We start from the raw sequence: 13223 nt of genomic DNA on the forward strand, positions 1-13223 counted from the left end.
CCTCCCACTCTCCCCACTCTCCTCCCACTCTCCCCACTCTCCTCCCACTCTCCCCACTCTCCTCCACTCTCCTCCCACTCTCCCCCCACTCTCCTCCCACTCTCCTCCCTCTCCTCCCACTCTCCTCCCACTCTCCCCACTCTCCTCCCACTCTCCTCCCCACTCTCCTCCCACTCTCCTCCCACTCTCCTCCCACTCTCCTCCCACTCTCCCCACTCTCCTCCCACCCTCCTCCCACTCTCCCACTCTCCTCCCACCCTCCTCCCACTCTCCCCGTCCTCTCCCCTCCCTCTTCCCTCCCACTCTCCCCGCCCTCCTCCCACTCTCCCCGCCCTTCTCCCACTCTCCCCTCTCTCTTTCCCTCCCTTTCCCCTCTCTCTCCTCCCCCTCTCCTCCCCCCTCCTCCCACTCTCCCCGTCCTCTCCCCTCCCTCTTCCCTCCCACTCTCCCCGCCCTCCTCCCACTCTCCCCGCCCTTCTCCCACTCTCCCCTCTCTCTTTCCCTCCCTTTCCCCTCTCTCTCCTCCCCCTCTCCTCCCACTCTCCTCCCACTCTCCCACTCTCTCCGCCCTCTCTCCGCCCTCTCTCCCCGCTCTGCCCCCTCCCGCTCGCCGCTCTCTCTCTAAGAAGCGGAGGATCAGGCGAGTGGAGCGCAGAAGCTCGGACAGGAGCCGGAAAAGGTGAGCAGCACACACACTCACACACACAGACACACACACAGACACACACACACACACAGACACACACACACAGACACACACAGACACACACACACACAGACACACACACACAGACACACACACACAGACACACACACACACAGACACACAGACACAGACACACACACACAGACACACACACACAGACACACACACACACAGACACACACACACAGACACACACACACAGACACACACACAGACACACACAGACACACACGCTGGTAAAGGCTATACGATGGATCTGTGTCTTTGTGTATTTGGCGAGCGGTGGCGCAGTGGTTAGCGCGCTGCGCTGAGCAATGAACCAGGCAGTGTGTGTAGTGTCTGTGTGTGTGTCAGTGTGTGTGTGTCTGTGTGTGTGTCAGTGTGTGTGTGTGTCAGTGTGTGTGTGTCAGTGTGTGTGTAGTGTAGTGTGTGTCAGTGTGTGTGTGTCAGTGTGTGTGTGTGAGTGTCAGTGTGTGTGTGTGTCTGTGTGTGTGTCTGTGTGTGTCTGTGTGTGTGTGTCAGTGTGTGTGTGTCAGTGTGTGTGTAGTGTAGTGTGTGTCAGTGTGTGTGTGTCAGTGTGTGTGTGTGTGTCAGTGTGTGTGTATCAGTGTGTGTGTGTGTGTCTGTGTGTATCTGTGTGTGTGTGTCTGTGTGTCTGTGTGTCAGTGTGTGTGTGTCAGTGTGTGTGTAGTGTAGTGTGTGTCAGTGTGTGTGTCAGTGTGTGTGTGTCAGTGTGTGTGTAGTGTAGTGTGTGTCAGTGTGTGTGTGTCAGTGTGTGTGTGTCAGTGTGTGTGTCTGTGAGTGTCAGTGTGTGTGTGTCTCTGTGTGTGTGTCTGTGTGTGTCTTTGTGTGTGTCAGTGTGTGTGTGTCAGTGTGTGTGTAGTGTTGTGAGTGTCAGTGTGTGTGTGTGTATGTGTGTATCTGCGTGTGTGTGTCTCTGTGTGTGTGTATCAGTGTGTGTGTGTAGTGTGTGTAGTGTGTGTCAGTGTGTGTGTGTCAGTGTGTGTGTGTGTCAGTGTGTGTGTAGTGTAGTGTGTGTCAGTCAGTGTGTGTGTATCAGTGTGTGTGTGTAGTGTAGGGGGAGTTAGTGGTTAGCGCGCTGCGCTATGAACCCGGCGACACGAGTTCGATTCCCGCTCACGGTGACGATTATCTGAACCGGTCCTGGGCCTCCCTTAGGTCGACTCAGCCTCAAACGAGTACCTGGTGCGGTGTGTAAACATCGCCACTGGGGAGACAAAGGCGGTCGGGCGTGGTGCTGGCCACCCACCCCCTCGTGTGCCGTGCCGGCCTTCACAGGTGCTCGCTAACAGCACTTGCCCCTACAGTCTGTTAAGGCTATACGGGGGATCTTTGTCTTTATCTTTGTATCAGTGTGTGTGTGTGTCAGTGTGTGTGTAGTGTGTGGTGGAGCCAGGAGAATGAATCTTTACCCTCGGGGCTTCTCCAGAAACAACAAAAAGCCACTTCGTGTGGCCACGTGGAATGTTCGAACGCTCGCTGCGGAGGAGAGGCTGCCACTCCTCTGTCGGGAGCTGGACCGGTACCGCCTGGATCTCTGTGGCATTCAGGAGGTCCGGTGGACCATCTCTGGTGTTTGGGGAGGAGAGGCTGCCACTCCTCTGTCGGGAGCTGGACCGGTACCGCCTGGATCTCTGCGGTATTCAGGAGGTCCGGTGGACCATCTCTGGTGTTTGGGGAGGAGAGGCTGCCACTCCTCTGTCGGGAGCTGGACCGGTACCGCCTGGATCTCTGCGGTATTCAGGAGGTCCGGTGGACCATCTCTGGTGTTTGGGGAGGAGAGGCTGCCACTCCTCTGTCGGGAGCTGGACCGGTACCGCCTGGATCTCTGTGGTATTCAGGAGGTCCGGTGGACCATCTCTGGTGTTTGGGGAGGAGAGGCTGCCACTCCTCTGTCGGGAGCTGGACCGGTACCGCCTGGATCTCTGTGGTATTCAGGAGGTCCGGTGGACCATCTCTGGTGTTTGGGGAGGAGAGGCTGCCACTCCTCTGTCGGGAGCTGGACCGGTACCGCCTGGATCTCTGTGGCATTCAGGAGGTCCGGTGGACCGGCTCTGGCTCATGCCACCATGAGGGGTGGACAGTCCTCTACTCGGGGCAGGAGACTGCCAAACAACAGGGAGTGGCTCTTCTTCTGAAGAAAACAATGAAGGGGGCGTGGGAGCGTGGCGGTGAGGTGTGGGAAGCTGTAAGCCCCAGGCTACTTTGGGCTCGCCTTCAACCGGAGGCGAGGAGTGGTGGTCGTGGTTACTTATGCCCCCACCGAAGACGAACATCCGTGGAGGGATGCAGGCAAAGCCGATGAGTCAGATGCCTTCTATGACCTCCTGTCACAGGTGCTGGCTAAAGTGGCCACTCGGGACAGAGTCATCTTGTTGGGTGACTTCAATGCCCGAGTTGGTCATGATGCTGGCACCTGGTCTGGAGTGATTGGAAGGCATGGGCCAGATCAGCTCAATAACAACGGTAGGAGGCTGCTAGATTTGTGTGCAGCCCATGGGCTTGTAATTACCAACACGCTCTTCCGGCATCGGCGCATCCACACAACATCATGGATGCATGCCGGGTCCAAGCAAGAACATCTGCTGGACTACATAGTGACGGAGCAGCGGATGCGAGCCCATGTCATTGACACCAGGACCTACCGTGGAGCTGATCTGCCCTCTGACCATCGACTTGTCATCTGTAAGATGCGCCTGCCATTCTTCCACTCCGGTGGTGGGTGTACACCCAGGACCCCATTCAAACCCACAGTGGCCTGGTCTCAGCTAGCTGAAGAAAGTTGTAAGCGAGAATTTCATCATCGCTTGCGGCTGGGGTTGGCATCGTCCCCCACTCCTCCAGATGTCGAGGGTAAATGGGCGAGGTTTAGGACTGTGACTCATGCAGCTGCAACAGCTGTTTTGGGTATGCGGTCCAGACCTCCCCCAAGACCCTGGCTGACAGAGGAGGTATTCAGGATAGTTGAGAAAAGCAACAGGCCCATTCTAATCGTCTGCAGCATCCCACATAAAAAAATGAGGAGGTTTACCGCAGCCTTCGCTCGGCGGTTCAGAGATCCGTGAGGCGCTGCAAGGATGGGTGGTGGTTGCGGGTTGCTGAGGAGATGGAGTCTGCCTCAGTGGCCCGCGATCACAAATCTCTATATAACTCCATCAAAAAAGTAACCTGCAGCGCCACACCTATTGCCATCGTTAAGGGAAAGAACGGTGATCCAATCTCTGATCCCCCAGGAACAGATTTGCAGATTTGCTGAGCATTTCTGTGAAGTCCTGGGGGAGGGGAAGTCCCTCGACATTGGAAAACATCGCGGGACAAAGTGGGGATGACCCTGCCGAGGCTGCGGTGCCTCAAATATTGGAAGAATAAGTCACCCCCTGTGAGTGGCTGGCTGAGGTGCCTTCTGTTGAGGAAGTAATGAAGGCGATCCGGAGTCCGAGACCAGGAAAGGCACCGGGCAGAGATGATCTCCCAAGTGAAATGCTGAGGGAGGGTGGTGTGTTTGCACAGACTGCCCTACATGACATCATAACAACAGTCTGGACCACTGGACGGGTTCCGCAGGACTGGAAGGATGGTGGTCCCCCTATTTAAGAAGGGGGACCGCACAGACTGTAACAACTACAGGGGCATCTGACTCCTCAGTGTGCCGGGAAAGGTCCTGGCAACGATTATTCAACATCGCCTTGCTAGGCACGCTAAGGAGAGGCTTGCGGAGCCTCAATGTGGTTTCAGGGAAGGGCGGTCCTGCACAGATGCCATATTTTCTGTCCGTCTGCTACAGCAGAGGTGTAGGGAATTCCAACAAGACCTACATCTCTGCTTTATTGACCTGGTCAAGGCCTATGATACCATTAGTAGGCCTAGGCTCTGGGTTGTTCTTTGTGCTTTCGGAGTCCCTGACCCTCTGTTCACGATCATTAAGGACCTTCATGATGGTGAGCGGGCCCGGGTAAAACTACGTGGCCGGGAGTCGGAGTCATTCGCTGTACACCTTGGGGTGCGACAGGGATGTCCTCAGGCTCCCACAAATGTTTTTAACATCTATTTTGACCACGTAGTTCATAAGGCCTTCAATAGCTGTACCAGAGGAATTTCCATCTGGTACAGATAAAATGGAAGGCTGATCAATGCCCGGGTGCGGTCAAGGGATGGCTCCCTATTGCTCAACCATGTTATGCATGCCGATGATTTGGTAATTGCTGCTCACTCAGCGGAGGAGTTAGAGGCGCTGCTGCTAAACCTGGAGCTTGCCACTAAGAGGTGTGGGGCCTTACCATCAGCCCCACCAAAACGAAGCACCTGCCTGGGTATTTTGTACCATCGGACACTCCACCCCCACAACTTCCAATTGGTGATGGGGCAGTTGTGGAGAGAGTGGAGAGTTTCCAATATCTGGGCAGTGTGCTTATGACCGGCTCTGGTTTAGCAGCAGAGGTCTCACACTCCGAATCAGTCGAGCGGCAATATCTTTTCATCGGTTGCCTAACGCTGTGTGGAAGCTACCTGGTCTGTCGCTCCGCACGAAGCTTCAGGTCTTCTAGGCCAAAGTAATTCCCTCCCTTCTCTACGCTTGCGAAACGTGGACCCCCCTAATGGAACATCTTCGCCGGTTAGAAACATTTAGGCTGGCCTGCCTACGATCCATCCTGGGTTTAACCAGGCTGGATTGTGTGAGGAGCTCACAAATCCTTGAAAGATCTGGACAAACTCCCATTGGTGAGCTCCTCCGGCAGGCAAGGCTGCGTTGGCTGGGTCATGTAGCCCGCATGCCCAGCCACCGCATGCCTAAACAGCTTTTGTTCGGCCGGATCGAGGGGGCTAAACGGGCGCGGCATGGGCTAGAGAACAGATGGAGTGACGTGGTACAGGAGGACGTGGAGCTGAGTGGACTTGCCGATGACTGGTACCAGCCGTGTCAAGATCGGCCTCTGTGGAGGAGGCTCGTGAAGGACGCTACTGGGCAGTTGGAGGCAGTCGCCCTCCAACAACAACGGAGGGCGGAGGAGCGACGCTCACAACAACGAGCGGAGCGCCGGGTGGCTAAAGCACAGCAAGTTGGCACAGTAGGGGCACAGGTGGTGCAACAGCCAGTCATCTCGGTCATCTCGGTCAGTCGACCCGTGGCACCTGCTGGGTCTGCCCCGTGACCTCCTGCCAGCGGGCGTTCGACACTTCAAGTGGCCTCAAGGTGCACATGGCCTGGCACAAGCGTCGTGGTGATGTCACCGCCACTTAGTGGCGAATGGTGGTTGTTGTAGTGTAGTGTGTGTTTGTCAGTGTGTAGTGTAGTGTGTAGTGTAGTGTGTAGCGTAGTGTGTGTAGTGTAGTGTGTAGCGTAGTGTGTAGTGTAGTGTATAGTGTAGTGAGTGTGGTGTGTGTAGTGTAGTGTGTGTGTAGTGAGTATAGTGTATGTGTGTCAGTGTGTAGTGTAGTGTGTAGTGTAGTATATGTAGTGTAGTGTATAGTGTGTGTAGTGTATAGTGTAGTGTATAGTGTGTGTAGTGTGTAGTGTATGTGTAGTGTGTAGTGTATAGTGTAGTGTGTTGTATAGTGTAGTGTATAGTGTGTGTAGTGTATAGTGAGTGTAGTGTATGTGTAGTGTGTAGTGTAGTAGTGTATGTGTAGTGTAGTGTGTAGTGTAGTGTGTAGTGTAGTGTGTAGTGTAGTGTGTAGTGTAGTGTATAGTGTAGTGTGTAGTGTAGTGTGTAGTATAGTGTGTATTGTATAGTGTAGTGTATAGTGTGTGTAGTGTATAGTGAGTGTAGTGTATGTGTAGTGTGTAGTGTAGTAGTGTATGTGTAGTGTATGTGTAGTGTAGTGTGTAGTGTAGTGTGTAGTGTAGTAGTGTAGTGTATAGTAGTGTATAGTGTAGTGTGTAGTGTAGTGTGTAGTAGTGTATAGTGTAGTGTATAGTGTATGTGTAGTGTAGTGTATAGTGTAGTGTGTATATAGTGTTTGTAGTGTAGTAGTGTATAGTGTGTGTAGTGTATAGTGTAGTGTATAGTGTAGTGTATAGTGTAGTGTATAGTAGTGTGTGAGACTAAGGCACGTCAGACCCACTCCACGTCTCTGTTGGGCTCTCTGCAGTTTCAGTTGATTGAGGGACGCGCAACGTCTCCGATTCTCATAAATCTTTAAGCGCTGCGCCACCAACAGGAGATGTTGACCACCTCGCCTGGTCTACAGGAGGTCGTGGGTTCAATCCCAGACCCTGATGATACCTGCTGCTGCTGTATATTTGGCACCAAGAAATGTTGACTACCTCGCCTGGTATACAGGAGGTCGTGGGTTCGATCCCGACCCTGACGATGCCTGCTGCTGCTGTATATTTGGCACCAAGAGATGTTGACTACCTCGCCTGATATACAGGAGGTCGTGGGTTCGATCCCGACCCTAACGATGCCTGTCTGCTGTATATTTGGCACCAAGAAATGTTGACTACCTCGCCTGGTCTACAGGAGGTCGTGGGTTCGATCCCGACCCTGACGATGCCTGCTGCTGTATATTTGGCACCAAGAAATGTTGACTACCTCGCCTGGTATACAGGAGGTCGTGGGTTCGATCCCGACCCTGACGATGCCTGCTGCTGCTGTATATTTGGCACCAAGAGATGTTGACTACCTCGCCTGATATACAGGAGGTCGTGGGTTCGATCCCGACCCTAACGATGCCTGTCTGCTGTATATTTGGCACCAAGAAATGTTGACTACCTCGCCTGGTCTACAGGAGGTCGTGGGTTCGATCCCGACCCTGACGATGCCTGTCTGCTGTATATTTGGCACCAAGAGATGTTGACTACCTCGCCTGGTCTACAGGAGGTCGTGGGTTCGATCCCAGACCCTGACGATGCCTGTCTGCTGTATATCTGGTCCCAAGAGATGTTGACTACCTCGCCTGGTCTACAGGAGGTCGTGGGTTCGATCCCGACCCTGACGATGCCTGTCTGCTGTATATCTGGTCCCAAGAGATGTTGACTACCTCGCCTGGTCTGCAGGAGGTCGTGGGTTCGATCCCGACCCTGATGATGCCTGCTGCTGTATATTTGGCTCTAAGAAATGTTGACTACCTCGCCTGGTCTGCAGGAGGTCGTGGGTTCGATCCCGACCCTGATGATGCCTGCTGCTGTATATTTGGCACCAAGAGATGTTGACTACCTCGCCTGGTCTACAGGAGGTCGTGGGTTCGATCCCAACCCTGACGATGCCTGTCTGCTGTATATCTGGTCCCAAGAGATGTTGACTACCTCGCCTGGTCTACAGGAGGTCGTGGGTTCGATCCCGACCCTGACGATGCCTGTCTGCTGTATATCTGGTCCCAAGAGATGTTGACTACCTCGCCTGGTCTACAGGAGGCCGTGGGTTCGATCCCGACCCTGACGATGCCTGTCTGCTGTATATCTGGTCCCAAGAGATGTTGACTACCTCGCCTGGTCTACAGGAGGTCGTGGGTTCGATCCCAGACCCTGACGATGCCTGTCTGCTGTATATTTGGCACCAAGAGATGTTGACTACCTCACCTGATATCGTGGGTTCAATCCCAGACCCTGGCAATGCCTACTGCTGCTGTATATTTGGAGTCTGTGTGTCTCTCTCTCTCTCCCCGTTGTGGTCGCTGTGTGGATTTATTTCCAGGCGTTCAGGTTTTTCTCCCTCCGCGTTTAGAATCAACAAGATCACGCGGCCCCAGTGTCTGGCTGCTGGCACGACGCATTTCCCCGTGACCATGATGATGATGGTGGTATCGGCAGCCACCTTGTAGAGCGATGTGCAATTCTAGATTTGAAGCTTTCGTGACTGCAATGATTCATATTCTGAGGACCGTCACAGCCGAATTAGCTGTGACGGTCCCACCTGATGACGGAGACTTGTGTTGCCTCCGAAACGTCGTGAATTTTATTTTTTTGTTTTTTTTTATTTTGCTTTCATTAATTTTAATGTTTTACCTACGTGACTTTACCGAAAAAACCTCAGAATAGCGATGTGCAAGTCGCTTTTGAACAAAGCGCAACACAACAACAACAGCAGCTGTTGCTGCTGCTTAAACCCTGTTGACATGCAACTGAGTTTAGTGTTAGTGTTGGGCTCTGTGAGTCTGTGTGGGTCTCTGTGAGTTTCTGTGGTTCTGTGGGTCTCTGTGAGTTTCTGTGGTTCTGTGGGTCTCTGTGAGTGTGGGCCTCTGTGAGTGTGGGTCTCTGTGAGTGTGGGTCTCTGTGGGTCTCTATGAGTGTGGGTCTCTGTGAGTCTCTGTGGGTCTATGTGGGTCTCTGTGAGTTTCTGTGGTTCTGTGGGTCTCTGTGAGTATGGGTGTCTGTGGGTCTCTGTGAGTGTGGGTCTCTGTGGGTCTCTGTGAGTGTGGGTCTCTATGAGTGTGGGTCTCTGTGAGTGTGGGTTTGTGTGGGTCTCTATGAGTATTGGTATCTGTGGGTCTGTATGGGTCTCTGTATGGGTCTCTGTGGTTCTGTTGGTCTCTATGAGTATGGGGCTCTGTGGGTCTCTATGAGTATGGGTCTCTGTGGGTCTCTATGAGTCTGGGTCTCTGTGAGTCTCTGTGGGTCTATGTGGGTCTCTGTGAGTTTCTGTGGTTCTGTGGGTCTCTGTGAGTATGGGTCTCTGTGGGTCTCTGTGAGTGTGGGTCTCTATGAGTGTGGGGCTCTATGGGTCTCTATGAGTATGGGTGTCTGTGGGTCTCTGTGGGTCTGTGTGGGTCTTTGTCGGTGTGTATGGGTCTCTGTGGTTCTGTGGGTCTCTATGAGTGTGGGGCTCTATGGGTCTCTATGAGTATGGGTGTCTGTGGGTCTCTGTGGGTCTGTGTGGGTCTTTGTCGGTGTGTATGGGTCTCTGTGGTTCTGTGGGTCTCTATGAGTGTGGGGCTCTATGGGTCTCTATGAGTATGGGTGTCTGTGGGTCTTTGTGGGTCTGTGTGGGTCTTTGTCAGTGTGTATGGGTCTCTGTGGTTCTGTGGGTCTCTATGAGTGTGGGGCTCTGTGGGTCTCCGAGTATGAGTCTCTATGGGTCTGTATGGGTCTCTGTGAGTATGGGTGTCTGTGGGTCTCTGTGGGTTTCTATGAGTATGGGTCTCTGTGGGTCTCTGTGGGTCTCTATGAGTGTGGGTCTCTGTGGGTCTCTGTGGGTCTCTATGAGTGTGAGTCTCTGTGAGTCTCTGTGAGTCTATGGATCTCTGTGGGTCTCTGTGAGTCTCTGTGGGTCTCTGTGAGTCTCTGTGAGTCTCTGTGGGTCTCTGTGAGTCTCTGTGTGCTGAGTCTATGAGTCTCTATGAGTCTCTGTGAGTCTCTGTGGGTCTCTGTGGGTCTCTGTGTGTCTCTATGAGTCTCTGTGAGTCTCTGTGGGTCTCTGTGAGTCTCTGTGTGCTGAGTCTATGAGTCTCTATGAGTCTCTGTGAGTCTCTGTGGGTCTCTGTGGGTCTCTGTGTGCTGAGTCTATGAGTCTCTGTGAGTCTCTGTTAGTCTCTGTGAGTCTCTGTGGGTCTCTGTGAGTCTCTGTGAGTCTCTGTGGGTCTCTGTGAGTCTCTGTGGGTCTCTGTGAGTCTCTGTGGGTCTCTGTGAGTCTCTGTGAGTCTCTGTGGGTCTCTGTTAGTCTCTGTGGGTCTCTGTGAGTCTCTGTGGGTCTCTGTGAGTCTCTGTGAGTCTCTATGAGTCTCTGTGGGTCTCTGTTAGTCTCTGTGGGTCTCTGTGAGTCTCTGTGGGTCTCTGTGAGTCTCTGTGAGTCTCTGTGGGTCTCTGTGAGTCTCTGTGGGTCTCTGTGGGTCTCTGTGAGTCTCTGTGTGCTGAGTCTATGAGTCTCTATGAGTCTCTGTGAGTCTCTGTGGGTCTCTGTGAGTCTCTGTGGGTCTCTGTGAGTCTCTGTGGGTCTCTGTGGGTCTCTGTGAGTCTCTGTGTGCTGAGTCTATGAGTCTCTATGAGTCTCTGTGAGTCTCTGTGGGTCTCTGTGGGTCTCTATGAGTCGCTGTGAGTCTGTGTGGGTCTCTGTGAGTCTCTGTGGGTCTCTATGAGTCTCTGTGAGTCTCTGTGAGTCTCTGTGGGTCTCTGTGAGTCTCTGTGGGTCTCTATGAGTCTCTGTGGGTCTCTATGAGTCTCTGTGGGTCTCTATGGGTCTCTGTGGGTCTCTGTGAGTCTCTGTGGGTCTCTGTGGGTCTCTATGAGTCTCTGTGAGTCTCTGTGGGTCTCTGTGAGTCTCTGTGGGTCTCTGTGAGTCTCTGTGTGTCTCTGTGAGTCTCTGTGGGTCTCTGTGAGTCTCTGTGTGTCTCTGTGAGTCTCTGTGAGTCTCTGTGGGTCTCTATGAGTCTCTGTGAGTCTCTGTGAGTCTCTGTGGGTCTCTGTGAGTCTCTGTGGGTCTCTATGAGTCTCTGTGGGTCTCTATGAGTCTCTGTGGGTCTCTATGGGTCTCTGTGGGTCTCTGTGAGTCTCTGTGGGTCTCTGTGAGTCTCTGTGGGTCTCTATGAGTCTCTGTGAGTCTCTGTGGGTCTCTGTGAGTCTCTGTGGGTCTCTGTGAGTCTCTGTGTGCTGAGTCTATGAGTCTCTATGAGTCTCTGTGAGTCTCTGTGGGTCTCTGTGGGTCTCTATGAGTCTCTGTGAGTCTCTGTGTGTCTCTGTGAGTCTCTGTGGGTCTCTGTGGGTCTCTGTGGGTCTCTATGAGTCTCTGTGGGTCTCTGTGAGTCTCTGTGAGTCTCTGTGGGTCTCTGTGAGTCTCTATGAGTCTCTGTGGGTCTCTATGAGTCTCTGTGGGTCTCTATGGGTCTCTGTGAGTCTATGTGGGTCTCTGCGAGTCTCTGTGGGTCTCTGTGAGTCTCTGTGGGTCTCTATGAGTCTCTGTGAGTCTCTGTGGGTCTCTGTGAGTCTCTGTGGGTCTCTGTGGGTCTCTGTGAGTCTCTGTGTGCTGAGTCTATGAGTCTCTATGAGTCTCTGTGAGTCTCTGTGGGTCTCTGTGGGTCTCTATGAGTCTCTGTGAGTCTGTGTGGGTCTCTGTGAGTCTCTGTGGGTCTCTGTGGGTCTCTGTGTGCTGAGTCTATGAGTCTCTATGAGTCTCTGTGAGTCTCTGTGGGTCTCTATGAGTCTCTGTGAGTCTCTGTGGGTCTCTGTGTGCTGAGTTTGCAGAGTCCTTGAGCTTCTCCCTCGAGGCAAATTCTCATCTCATCACTTTTGCGATCGGACTCCGGCCCCCCCCCCACCACCCCCCCCCCCAATAAAATTAATTAATTAATTGCCCACCCACGTGGTGCAAAGTTCAGCCGGTTCCAGACGGTCACGGGGGGAGGGGGGGGGGTCAAAGGTCGACACGAGGTGGTGCGATCTGCGTAGTGGTCAAAGGTCAACTGGGGGAGTGGTGGTGCAGTGGTTAGCGCAGTGTGCGTGTGTGGGGGGGGGATGGTGGTGCAGTGGTTAGCGCACTGTGTGTGTGTGTGGGGAGTGGTGGTGTAGTGGTTAGCGCACTGTGCGTGTGTGTGGGGGGGGGAGTGGTGGTGCAGAGGTTAGCGCACTGTGCGTGTGTGTGTGGGGAGTGGTGGTGCAGTGGTTAGCGCACTGTGTGTGTGTGTGTGGGGAGTGGTGGTGCAGTGGTTAGCGCACTGTGTGTGTGTGGGTGGGGAGTGGTGGTGCAGTGGTTAGCGCACTATGTGTGAGTGGGGAGTGGTGGTGCAGTGGTTAGCGCACTGTGCGTGTGTGTGGGGAGTGGTGGTGCAGTGGTTAGCGCACTGTGTGTGTGTGGGTGGGGAGTGGTGGTGCAGTGGTTAGCGCACTATGTGTGAGTGGGAGTGGTGGTGCAGTGGTTAGCGCACTGTGTGTGTGTGTGGGGAGTGGTGGTGCAGTGGTTAGCGCACTGTGTGTGTGGGACGAGTGGTGGTGCAGTGGTTAGCGCACTGTGTGTGTGTGTGTGTGGGGGGAGTGGTGGTGCAGTGGTTAGCGCAGTGTGTATGTGTGGGGGGGGGGGGGGAGTGGTGGTGCAGTGGTAAGCGCAGTGTGCGTGTGTGTGTGTGTGGGGAGTGGTGGCGCAGTGGTTAGCGCAGTGTGCGTGTGTGTGTGTGTGGGGAGTGGTGGTGCAGTGGTTAGCGCACTGTGTGTGTGTGTGTGTGGGGAGTGGTGGTGCAGTGGTTAGCGCACTGTGCGTGTGTGGGTGGGGAGTGGTGGTGCAGTGGTTAGCGCACTGTGTGTGTGGGACGAGTGGTGGTGCAGTGGTTAGCGCACTGTGTGTGTGAGTGGGGAGTGGTGGTGCAGTGGTTAGCGCACTGTGTGTGTGTGGGGAGTGGTGGTGCAGTGGTTAGCGCACTGTGTGTTTGTGTGTGTGGGGAGCAGTGGTGCAGTGGTTAGCGCACTGAGTGTGTGAGTGGGGAGTGGTGGTGCAGTGGTTAGCGCACTGTGCGTGTGTGTGTGGGGAGTGGTGGTGCAGTGGTTACCGCACTGTGCGTGTGTGGGTGGGGAGTGGTGGTGCAGTGGTTAGCGCACTGTGCGTGTGTGTGTGGGGAGTGGTGGTGCAGTGGTTAG

General features: G+C 54.0%; 1 protein-coding gene across 5 annotated transcripts in view; it reads left to right on the plus strand.

Annotated features, from left to right (window-relative positions):
- The first annotated feature begins 527 nt into the window (after window positions 1-527).
- Window positions 528-13223, plus strand: part of LOC144954063 (large neutral amino acids transporter small subunit 4-like) — a 35967-nt gene continuing 23271 nt past the window's right edge. For all 5 annotated transcript variants that reach the window (XM_078884639.1, XM_078884641.1, XM_078884643.1 and 2 more), the window contains exon 1: window positions 528-679. The gene's annotated coding sequence lies outside the window, so the exon portion shown is untranslated. The remainder of the gene's footprint in view (window positions 680-13223) is intronic.

The sequence above is a fragment of the Lampetra fluviatilis genome, unplaced genomic scaffold (genome assembly GCF_964198595.1).
Source record: "Lampetra fluviatilis unplaced genomic scaffold, kcLamFluv1.1 SCAFFOLD_903, whole genome shotgun sequence".
In the NCBI taxonomy this organism is placed as follows: Eukaryota; Metazoa; Chordata; class Hyperoartia; order Petromyzontiformes; family Petromyzontidae; genus Lampetra; species Lampetra fluviatilis.